The 13,165-nt window shown below is 37.6% G+C and overlaps 1 pseudogene; it reads right to left on the reverse strand.

The window, feature by feature from the left end:
* Nucleotides 1–6,240: 6,240 nt before the first annotated feature.
* LOC149163284 (F-box only protein 6-like) lies at nucleotides 6,241–7,231 on the reverse strand (annotated as a pseudogene).
* Nucleotides 7,232–13,165: the final 5,934 nt, after the last annotated feature.

Genomic DNA, 13,165 nt, shown 5'->3' on the forward strand with positions numbered 1-13,165 from the left:
GCAATGTGAGAAGCATCACTAGTTTTAGAACATGGAATAAAGTGTGCCATTTTTGAAAATCTGTCCACTAAAACAAAAATTGAATCATTACCTCTTTGAGTGTTTGGTAAGCCCAAAAAAAAATCCATACTTACCATATCCCAAGGCCTATTTGGAATTGGTAATGGAACATACAAACCTGTGTTTTGGCTCCTTCCCTTTGCATGTTGACAGATTTTGCAAGTTTTCACATACTTCTTCACTTCAGATTTCATTTTTGGCCAGAAATAAAGTCTGTTAAACTATTCAAAAGTCTTCTCTACACCAAAATGTCATGCAAGTCCTCCACTATGTTTTTCTTTGATTAAATTCTCCCTCATTGAACAGTTTGGTATGCAAAACTGATTTTTCTTAAACAACAGTCCATCTTGTAAGAAGTAATCCAACCATCTACTCCTATCCATCAAAATATGATTTTTACAAGCTTCAAATGCCTCCTTAAAATCTGAATTTGTTTCATACAATTCTTTAAGAAAATCAAAACCCAACACTTGAATTTGACTCTCTTGAAATAATACATTCCTCCTACTTAAGGCATCTGCAACTTTGTTTGATTGGCCATTTATATGCTTCAAACAAAATGAAAACCTTGAAGATACTCTACCCATTTAGCATGTTTTTGGCTGAGCTTTGGCTGCTGCATTATAAACTGTAGTGCATGGTTATCTGAATAAAGGATGAATTCCTTTGACATTAGATAATGCCTCCATTTCTTCAATGACTGCACAACTGCGTAGAACTCCTTGTCATAAGAAGAATACTTCCTTTTTGAATCATTCAACTTTTCACTAAAATAGGCTATTGGTCTATCTTCCTGGCTTAAAACACCTCCAATTTCTTCTCCGCTGGCATCACACTTCACTTGGAAAGGCTTACTAAAATCAGGTAAAACCAAAATAGGCTTTTCAGTGATTTTCTTCTTTAACAGCTGAAAATTCTTCTCTACTTCAACAGTCCATCTAAATGACTGTTTATCCTTCTTTATGGTCTCAATAATAGGTGCATTAATCTTACTAAAATTCTTGATGAATTTTCTATAAAAGCTAGCAAGACCATGAAAACTCCTTACCTCAAAAACACTCTTGGGTGAAGGCCACTCCATAATTGCCTTGATCTTCTTTGGATCCATCTTCAACCCTTCAGTAGAAATAACAAAACCCAAGTACACTAGCTCTTCTTTCATGAATGAACACTTCTTCAAATTCAACAATAATTTCTCTTGTTGCAGCCTTTGTAAGACATAATTCAAATGCCTCATATGCTCCTCCTTAGACCTACTGTAAACTAATATATCGTCCAGATATACTATTACAAATTTACCAATGAAATCTTTAAGAACTTCATTCATGAGTCTCATAAATGTACTTGGTGCATTTGACAACCCAAAAGGCATTACTCTCCACTCATATAGTCCCTCATTTGTCTTAAAAGCGGTTTTACACTCATCCCCTTCTCTTATTCTTATCTGATGATGCCCACTTTTAAGATCTAGTTTTGAAAAATACTTTGCTCCACTTAAGCAATCCATTAAATCTTCAATTCTAGGCAAAGGAAATCTGTACCTGATTGCAATTTTATTGATGGCCCTTGAATCTGTACACATTCTCCAGCCTCCATCTTTCTTTGGACTCAGCACTGTTGGCACTACACAAGGACTCAAGCTCTCTTTGATCAGCCCTTTATCAAGCAATTCTTGCACTTGCTTCCTAACTTCTTCATTTTTTGTAGGAGTCATTCTGTAAGCTGCTTTGTTAGGTAGACTTGCTCCATGAATCAAATCTATATGATGGCTAATTCTTCTAATGGGTGGCAAGTCATTTGGAAAATCATCAACAATAATATCACAATAGTTCTCCAACATGTCTTGAATTTCAATGGGTAAATAAGAAATTTTAGTAGAAGTCATTATTACCTTGGGCTTGCAAATTACAACAAAATTTACCTCATTCTCTTCAATCTACTTCAAGTATTCCTTTCCTCCTAATAACAAAGTTTTTGGATCAGTCTTCCTTCCTGGTACATCTTCTTCTTACAGAGGCAACAACGTATGATTAACACCATCCTTTCCAAACTTGTAGGTGTTTCTTTTTCCATCATGCATGGCTCCTCTATCATATTGCCAAGGTCTTCCAAGCAATATGTGACACACATCCATTGGCATCACATCACATACAATTTTATCTTTATACTTGCCCACCTGAAATTCCACTTCACATTGTTCATTCACTAACAGTTGATGTCCCTTTTGTAACCATGACACCTTGTAAGGTGTTGGATGTTTCATTGTTTTCAGCTTCAATTTCTCCACCACTTCTGTAGAGACCAAATTATCAGTGTTGCCACTATAAATGATCATCTGACAACATTTACCTTGGACTTTGCACACTGTCCTGAATAAAGTCTTTCTTTGTGACAGTTCCACTATATCCTTTGTTGGCTTGAGCAAAAATTTATTAACTACCAAATATTCTCCTCTCTTTGGTATATTTTCTTCTTCTGTCACTGTTGTTGCTTCTTCCTCCACTAGAGCAATAATGACATTCCTCTTATTTGTTTCTGTATTCTCTGGGCACTCAAAAGCTATGTGTCCCAGTGTGTTACATCTGTAACATCTTATTTCTCTGCCTCTTCCTCTTCCTCCTCTTCCTCTAGAAAAACTCCCTCTGCCTCTTGCATCACCCCCTGTGGGTGCATGCTAGGTTGAGTTGCTGCTAGCTCCATCTTTAGGTGTTGTAGATCTTCCTCTACCACCTTGACTTCCCCTTCCTCGTAAAGTACCTCTCCCTCTGGAACACTGCTTCCTCATGAGTTTTTTTTCATCTTTCAGTGCTATCTGATAAGCTTCCTCTATTGTTTTAGGAGACAGTAGACTTATCTCATCTTGAATGTCCATCCTGAGACCATTCATATATCTAGCCACCTTTTCATCTGTATCTTGGGCTTCTCCAGCTCTTATGCTTACCTTGTAGAATTCCTCTATGTATTCTTTCACTGTCATAGACCTCTATCTAAGATTCTGCATCTGTTTGAACAAGGTTTGATGATAATTACTTAGCAGAAACTTACCTCTTAGCTTTGCTACCATCCTGCTCCAATTCTTGATTGGTTGCTTGCCAAGTCTCTTCCTTTCTGCCTGCACACCATCCCACCAAAGCGCTACATGGCCTTTTAGCTTGGTGACAACAAACTTCACTTTCTTCTCATCTTTTGTTTCTTCATAGTCGAAAGATTTCTCCATGCCATTAATCCATTCTATTAATTCTTCTGGATTTAGTCCTCCTTCATATATTGATACCTCGGTCTTTGGCCTAGCCGTGGATCTCAACACTGACTAGAAGAACCTCATCTCAGGAGTAACTGCTACAGCTTCCTCCTCTGCAGCTTCAATCTCAGGTTCACTAACATTTCCATCATCTATAATTCTTCCTATGGCTAATGCATCCAATCTAGCTTGCATCTGTTACACAACTTCCATCACTTAAGAATTTGCAATAGGTCGTCCTCTTCCACCATGTCTTCATCCTCTTCCAACTCTAAAAGCCATAGTAACTTTCCTTCTCCTGCTTCTGAGATTCAATCCAATGTCAGTTGGCTGCTCTGATACCACTAATGGTGGCCTGGGTGCAGGCAATATAGACAACCTCTCAAATCTAGCTACAATTTCTTCAATATCTGGCTGAATTCTTCTTTATCTTTCTATAGGTGTATCAGTCATCTATTATTAGCCTGACTGCTTCATGAGTTTTCCTTCTGATCACCCCAACCCTTGTTATTGTCCACAATTAACAAACTGAGCCTCTGTTCCTATCAGAACTGTAAATCCATAGGATTTACACAACACACTATCGGCGAGCTTTTAAAATGGGATTAATGCAATACACTATCGGCGCGTTTAAACATGAGAAAACTGCATTTTCCCGCAAAATACACAACCAGCAGAGATTTCGTTCCAAAGGAACAAAATACACTATCGGCGCTTTTCAACACTGTCATGGCTTTCAAATGGTCTTGGTGTAATTCCAAAGGAATTACACTATCGGCGCTTAATTTCCAAGACTTTGCATTAACCGAAAATAACACTATCGGCGCTTTAATAATCGACCCTTTCAACACCCTTTCTCCGATGCGATAATCGACAATCGCTATCGGTGATTCCACAGTTCCAAAGGCTTGGCTCCTCCCGCTCCGACTTTGCGATGCGATAACAAACGCGGACCCAACAACTTATCCACTCCACTTTATGGCATTTCGGGTCCGAGCTATCGGAGTTTGGACTTCAGCGATTCTAATGGTCTTCCACTCCACTTGTGGTTCTGCAACGTAATATTGGTTCGGACCCAATACAGGTATGAACCAAATCTAATAAATTTTCAGGTCCGGAATTATGCTCCAGCTAAGGAAATTTCGCGATTTCTCTATGTAAACAGAGTTTGGCAACGAAACTCTATAAAATTATTTAAGAAGCTTGTGCTCACCGATATGAAGGGAAAACTCCCCAATAGGTCTAATATTAAGAGTTAACTGAAAAACAAAGGCTGAATCACCATTTATAAATTCAGAAAATAACAGAACCGCACTGATATATGCGTAAAATACCAATTTACATGGAACCATAAAACCAGATGAACAGAGAGAAGTTTTCGCAGATGATAATGCTTCCGGGCTCTCTCCTTCACTCTCAGTGTCCCGTTATCTTATTTATAATTAATAGATAAAGCCTTCTCGGCCGTTATACTTTACAAAAGTATGCTTTTACATAGAGTGATTTAAAGCATAAAGCTTTGTTACAACTTATCATAAAGTGACTATTACAACATGGTTTTATTCTTAATTCTATCGTTATCTTAAACTAGAAAAGCATGAAACTTGCTGGCTAAAGGACCCCACTCCCTTGCTTGTAGATTTTTTTAGATTTTTGGAATATGTTTGAAGATTTTTTTCCTCTAAGTCACATGCTCCTGCATCATTTTGATATGAACAAAGTTCGACAACAACTAAACTATTGATCGTCATTTATTTTGTATTAGGATGATGTATTAGGATGATAATGAGAAATGGATGGATGGTTTTGATATGAACAAAGTTTGTCAACAGATGTGATGTTGTAAGACTTAAAAGATGTATTCCATTCCTCCATGTTTGGTTTTTGGTTTTCCGCTATTAATGTAGCACTTTGGCTTAATTCTTCAAACCATGTTGTCGTTAACTAGCAATAGGACTAGACTTTCTAGCCATTGAATCTGGACTGTCCTTCATTTTGTATTAGGATGAGGATAAAGAATGGAAAGATGCTTTTGATATGAACAGAGTTTGGAAACATATTAGATGTGGTGTTGTAAGAATTAAAAGATGTATTTCGTTCTTCCAGGTTCTCTTCTCAGCCATTAACCATTTTTTGATTAACCAACAATAGGACTAGACTCTTGTACATGATATATTGACTATTTGTTATGCACGAGAGTGTGTTCAGTTTGGAAAGTAGAAAATATGTAGAAATGGAACCTACAGAAGCATCAAGCGTAACTTTATTCTAGTAACAAAACAAAATGAGTCTTGATCAAACAAAGTTTCACCAAACCTTCATATCGGGCCTCGGTTTGAAGGCCAAGAGACATGCACTCCCATACCCTTCATCTAGAGTGGGGAGCCAACTCCATGTGTCCTGGTTTAAATTGTAAACAACAAAGTTCTTACAGTGCTGGTTAGCGAAGCACACACAATCTTCCACTCCTACGCACTTAATGAAACGATGAGCAATCCGAAGAACTTGGTAAATTGATGGAGGCGTCCTTACAATCTCCTTCCACGAGAAGAGAGAGAGTCGTTTAGAAACTCCCACAAAATCACCTCCGTAATACCTCTTGTTGGGATCGCAGCCTCTACCATCCCTTCCGCTGGGATCGCAGCAAGTACAATCCGCGACTCACAGATGAGCAGCTTGGGCGAAATGGTGCGCACGCTGTGGGGTCTCGCCCTAATGCTGTTGCCATCAACTAGCGCGGGGAAGGCTGTAAAATTGAATGTGGCCTTTACCATGCTAAAAACCCAAAATACTGTTTATTGAGATCCAACTACCGGCAAGTCAATATACTAAAATATTATGGTTTTAGCAAAGCAGACTTTCGTGTCACCAAGGCGGGGCTGGGAATTTGTTTTTTGAGCATCCACCACAGCAAGCAAGTGTATTCAATAAGATTTGAACTATGATCTTCTAGACTTGACCCAAATAAACTTACTGTCAAACCGCATATCACTGTACTGGAAAAGAATCCCCTCTATTACTCCAGTGGTGTTTCTCAAATTCTGGGGGTAAGTATTGGGCTTCCCCATGACTTCAGAGGAGTCATAGATTTCCACTCTGTGACAATACACAAATGGAAAATGGTACTCGGAGGAACCCACAACCACCACTTTGTAGGTCTCTTGAGTACCCACTTTCCAGCCCACAATGCCTCTGGCTTTAACGCTCTTTATGGATGACATGTGGGAGTTGTAAGAACGTTCGATTGAGAGGATTGCAGGCAATCCCTCTGCCATTAGGGATATTGAGCAAGAACAAACCTTGGGCCGATCCAGCGTACACAACAAGGTCCACTTTCGTGTGGAGGGAGGCAATTTTTCCAGGAGTTGTTTATAATGCGATTTTTTGGAGATTTCGGTGACGGAATCTGGCGGAAGAAATTGAGGTTAAATCTTGTTGATTTGTTACAGTTAAAATGGGTTTTTAACTGTATATTTGGATTCAGCACGCTCAAAAACTTTTGTGACGCTTTCATTGTGCAGAAATTAGCTATCAAACTTGAGATTCCAATAAATTCCTGCCGGATTTCGACCAGAAAAACTCGCCGGATTTCGACCAAAAAAACCCGCTAAAAAACTTTCAAAAAATGGCGACAACTGCATTTTTCAATGTCCCGAAACAAAATCTCTTACACCTCACTGAAACTTTATATGGCCGCCTATCTTGTTCGCACAGAAGCAGCCAAGCATTTTTATTGGGAGCCGCGTCCGCCCATTTATTAGTTATAAATTTAGTAGATGAAAAGAGGGCATTCCACTTATTGCAAACGGCGCGAGATCTGCATAGGGATTCAAGTGGCAGACGCGCCAAAATCTCCTCTTTGGTATCCTCTGCCAATTCATGCCACTCGAGTGCTACTGTGGTTGAGCACTTCATTTCCACCTCCCCCATTCTTGTTTATTCCACGGTCATTGATTGAGGCGAGACCATATTTTGTAAATGTTTTTACAAGCCTTTGCGGCACAAGGAACCAGGGCACTTGAGGCACAAGGAACATTTCGTTGACTATCATCGCTCGAAAATTGCGGCACAAGGAACATTTAAAAAATATTTTGAAGTTTCTTATAGAGGTTTCTTTCATTTAAAAAATATTTTGAAGTTGGAAAAAATATTTTGAAGTTTCTTGTAGAGGTTTTTTTAAAGCCATTTATGGTTCTAGAGGTTTTTTTAAAGTTATTTATGGAGGTGTGGAGGTATAACTTGGCTGGGCAAAAAAATTTCAAAAAAGTCTTGCAGTAGCAGTGTTTGAATCATGTTTTAGATAGTGAAAATGGATTAAGTACCATGAAAAACCTCTAGGGCACCCAAAATATTGAAGTTTGACAACTATAACTTGGATTTAGAAAAAATTATGCCGGATTTTATCAAAATATGACCGGAAGTTCCATGATATTCAAACAAAAAACAGTCTAGTTAATCTTTTATATATTAATTTTTATATTTTATTAACAAATATATATTTTAATTTTTATATTTTATTAACAAAAAAAATAGCTTGTTGCCAAAGGCTTCTTATTTCAACTTAATGTAGATGAGGATCTAGCACTTTTTTTACTCGTGGATTCTCAAGGGAATATGCTTACTCTGAATGCTTATCAAAGGTTGTAGCGTGTTAAAGTTTGTTAGGTTGCATTGACTTTTAATAAATTAAAAAAATTAGATTCGTGCCAAGTGGATTCCAACCTACCAATTTCCTAGGGATTTGAGATTATTCCAATTCTACTAAGTTTCTCCATGATAAGTTCTTCATTATTATTTATAACAATCATTTATATAAGCAAATTTTATTTAGCAAAATGTTTCATTACTTTTAATAAATTAAAATAATTAGATTTGTTGCAAGTGGCTCTTCGCCCACCAATTTCCTAGGGATTTGAGATTATTCCAATTCTAATAAGTTTTTCATTATTATTTATAACATTCATTTATATATAAAAGCAAATTTTATTTATCAAAATGGTCAATTTTACAATAAGATGTGTAATTCTTTTTTTTTTTTCTCAAGTTAAAGTTGAGCCGTAACCTTTTTATACACAGTTAATAAGGGAAATGTGTGCATTGGTGAAACATTCTTAGTATCGCAATAGTTTTTTTGTGTTATATTTATGAAGTCTTCGGCTATATCAACCACATTAATATTTTTAATGTAGTTATACTAAATAATTAACAATAAAAATCTCAACATCTTTCCAAAACTAACTTAACTCTCATTTCTTTCTTTGTGAAGTCTAACTTAAATTTTATCAATCTTTCCCTCTATGTCAAGGACATTCAGAGATAGCATTCCAAGCAACTTCGAATTTTTTTTAGCTTCGAGTAAAAAAAATTTCCAATTAGAAATTTTTTTAATTTCTTATAATTTCATTGAATTTTAAAATAAATTTTAATAATTTTTTTTAATTATTTATATTTAATTTATTTATGTTCAATTTGAAATTTACAAACCTGGTTGAATAAATTAACCCAATAGTGAAATACTACAAACTTCAAATTTAAAATTTAATCAATTTTATTTGTCATACTAGCAGTGACCAATTCCATTAGATTGTTCTGAGTTTTGAAGTGTGAGCAACAACCTAAAACTTTCTCGCTCGAAAATTGTGAGATGTTGGAATCAACTCTTCTAGTGGACGATTTATTATTCTAACAATGTGTCCTCCAAAGTTTGATATTAGTTTTTTTCTATTATCTTTTATAATTTGCTTTTTTATTAATAGGTAATTTGCTTTTTTATTAATAGGTAATTGTACTTAGGTTGTCAAATTAATTGACTCAATAACAAACCATAGACCACTTATTTGACTTTTGCACAATTGAAAACAACTTATGGGGTAAAGTAGCCCACGGTTTCCAACAAACCAATAGGGTGGAAGGAAGCATCACCCAATCCATCAAGAATTGGGCCAAAAATCCTTTCCAAAATCGAATCCTCAATCAACTGTGGACAATCACCCCCAACCTCTTGACTTAGGAAATATGGAAAGAAAGAAATTAAAGAATCTTCAATGATAGGCATAAAACTCCAAAGAGCATCTGGCTTGATCTTTTACAAATATATTAAGGAGACCCCATTTATTTCCAAATGGGATGATAAGGATCTCCAAGCACCACCATCAAAGACGGATATCCTAGACTGGAGGAGTATCAAGGTCTCAAATATTTATAAAGCATTGTCAACAAGTAGCATTATAGTTCCTTCACAAGGGTTTGGCAGCATCCTCTAAAGTATCATTTTAAACTCAACTTTGACAGAACTTCAAAGGCAACTCAGGGGATGCTGGAACTGGAGGGATCTTCCAAAATCATAAAGTGGAGATGATCAAGCTTTACAGAGGATATAATGGACAAGAAATTAACAACGCAACTCAGCTAGAAGCCCTGATCTGGGGTCTTCTCATAGCAAAGAGAAATAAACTCTTTCTTCTCATAGTAGAAGGGAACTCTAGGATCACAATATAAGTAGCTCATAAGCTTCTCAATGACACACCTCCTTCTAAATGTTTTCTAAGTTGGAGATTGGATTATAGTATGCAATAATTAGCTCTTCTTCTATCTCAGCAAGATGCCATCATCTTCACTGACACAAGGTGAAAAGATAATTCTTTGGTCAATTTCTATCAAACAAAGGGGTGGACAAACAAGTGCAATGTGAGTACTGGTCCTTAACCTCTGCTTCCATATGTTCTTGGACATTCGATTACAAGCATATAGAAAATTGAGATCCCCACCTCCTGGATCCGGGTGTTTCCTTGTCAGTGGAACCATATTAGTCTCGGCAAGACAACATTCATTCTAGAAATGAATGACACCACCAAGCAGTGGCCTTGCACCACAACCTCTCTCCGAGTGATTGATTTTCGAGTTAATACTTCTTATCAAATTCATTCCCTTCACATCTCCTTCGTGATCTTCCTTCTGGTCGCTTGAATGCACTAGTTAATTCTCATGTCCTTGCTCTTGTACCAAACGTGTGGCCTCCCCCTACATTCCTTTATGTAGTGATTCAAAGAGGATAGGCCCAGAGATTTCATTTCTCTTCTTGCCATTGTTTCTAGAGATCACAATGCAAGGTTCTGTTGTCACCAAGAACCCCCCTCTTTCTTTGGTATTAGCAATAACACCAAGCAAATGGGGACCCTTAATAAAAAATCCAAAAAACATTTTATGAAAGTTTTTGTATTTAACTCCCTAAAACTGTATCGCATCGCGAGAAGAGAATGAAACGTTTTCCTATTAGCATAATAAGCTGCGAAGAAGCGACGCGAAATTCATTGCATCGCATACATTATGAAGCGCTCTTAAAAGAAAAACTTCAGGAATCTCCGACGGCCGATATGCGACGTCGCATATCGCAACATCACGTAAACAACACACAATGATTGGATGACTAAGCGCGATCTGCGATGTTGCGATCTGCGATAAATGCGATTTGCGATAAATGCGATCATCAATTTCTGCGATGACACATCTTGATGACGCGATCCGCGATGCTGCGATGCGAGTCGCAGAAATCACCCATCGCAAAATTTCCTCGGCGCAGTATTCAAGGAAAGCTGTCCGTAGACCAAAATTGGGCGCGCGCCTTAAAAGAAATTAATGATTGTACGCCAAAGTATTCAAGAAGGATAGTTTTGTGTTTTTCGAAGAGTCAGTTCGTTATGGGTGTCATGATTATGCATTCATTAGAGCTTAAAGCTTTCATGTCAATCTTTATCATCATTACTCTTTTCCTTTGCGTAAACTGTAAGACAGGAAATAACATAAAGCAATGTGCAGGAAACATCTAAGGAAAAGGGGAAAGCGTCAATGCTCGGAGAACAGAGAAGAGATGCCTTCACAAACGGATGCCGCATGCAACAGGACCACAGATTCCAGAGTATCACTCAACAGATGCTGATGTCAATAGGCCATCCAAAACTCAGAATCAAAGGCGCACAAAAGTAGCATGTTTGCAAAATATCCTGAAGCTTATGCCCGGTAAAGCAAAAAGAAAAAGGCGCTAAAGAAGGAAAATGCACCAGAAAAGCCTGGAACAAAGAACGAAGGCAGTTTTCAATACAGAAAATTGTTTAGAGAGCAAAGTCCCTAACTTATTCAGTCATTCGCAAGGCCGGAAACCGAAATAGCAAAAGCAGAATCAGTTTGAGAGAAATTTGGGTTATTACCAAGTATACACACAGTGAATACACCCAGCCAGAGGAAGATTCTCGAAAATATCTTCTAGTTTACCAGAAAGTGGTGCCAGCACTTGTTGTTTCTATTTTCATAGCTCAAACGAAAGCAGAAGACGACCAGCCGACTCTTCCCAGGCGAATGTTGCATGCTTGCAGCACTAAGGAGCAAATACAAAAATGGTTAGGAATTAAATTCATTTTTTAGAAATAGTTTTGCTTTAGCAGAAGGGCGGTCATTTAAAACCGTATCCTAAATTTATGTAATTAAGTTAATTAGTTAGTAGTATTTAAACCCTTCTCAGGCATTTGGAGAAGGGTCTAGAAATTTGTCAAAAAAATTGTCCTCAGAACATGCACTTTTGCACCCTCAGAGGGGGTTTTTGATGAATGGTTGGATCGAGATTTATTAATGTTTTCATTTGATATCTGCTACTGATGTTGCACTTTTGTACTCTTAGTAGATGTTAGAGCAAGGAGAGATAAATCATTGTTGCTTGAAGCTTATGAGTGGAACCAGTCATAAATGGTACTTTTATCTCTTGACCATTTATGCTCACATTCTTAAAGTGATATACAGTTTTCAGTTGTTTATATGTTACTGCATGAATGTGTGAGTTATCATTTGGCACTTTTGTACGGTGGAGTCATTCATTTATGTTTGATATATGAATAACTTATTATGCGATATGCTGTTCACAACTGTTTTGCTTAACTTTTTATGCAAAGTGGTTTATCTTAATTGATTTCTATTCTTATGATAGCTGAATGATCTTTATTACCAGTTATTGTTCGAAATCTCTTTAGATCGCATAATAGAAGAAATGCATCCCGGGTTAGCGTAGATTAGATGTGTTATTTCTCATTAGATTACAATAGCATAGAGTTAGTTTAGAAGTTTGAATTAAATTAGCTTTAAGTACTCTTAGATCAGCATCATCCAACTCTACACACACACACACCCTTAAATTGGGAAACTGGTCCCATTATCCCCAGTCGGACCCGCTATACCAAACGGATAAGGAGCTGCCAACCAAGGTCCAGACCGGGTGGGTATCCCCCTTGTTGTCGACCCGATTTTCGGGGCCTCAACAGGTTCTCAGAATCTGAGATTGCCACCATGGTCAGAGAGAGAGAGGAAGAGCTCAATGGGGAGGTAGAGGTCGTGGGCATCCTCCCAGCATTACCTAGACTAGAAACCACGTAGAGCTATTTGGACCAAAAATTCTTAAACATATCCAACGTAGGGTGGCTTCCATGGAGGTGGAGGAACGAAGAAGATTGGGGGATGGACATTGGGTTGTCTAGAACTTATTGGTGCACCACCTCTAGAAAATGGAGTCAGCAAGAGAAGGAGTTGAAACGAGGATGGATGAAACAAATACTTATCTCAATAGAACTCATCTCTCATTATGTAGCCTCTCTAGAACCATTGGAATTGACTTCTTGCTTACTCCATTATCCTCGATGTCCTTTATCACCTTGGAAATATTTGAGGAAAAAAAATCCACCCACTGACCTTGATCCCCTCCTCCCCCTATCATCCTAGCTAGTGAAGTGAAAGGCACAGGCCTTTTAGTCCAAGGTTCCCTAATTCAGAAGCTTGAAGCAAAGGAAATCAACTTGAATCATCCCCCCACCAGTGTTGCCCAAA

Source organism: Pinus tabuliformis, chromosome 5_1 (genome assembly GCF_031772625.1).
Source record: "Pinus tabuliformis cultivar Carrire ecotype Pingquan chromosome 5_1, CPIR1, whole genome shotgun sequence".
Taxonomy (NCBI): Eukaryota; Viridiplantae; Streptophyta; class Pinopsida; order Pinales; family Pinaceae; genus Pinus; species Pinus tabuliformis.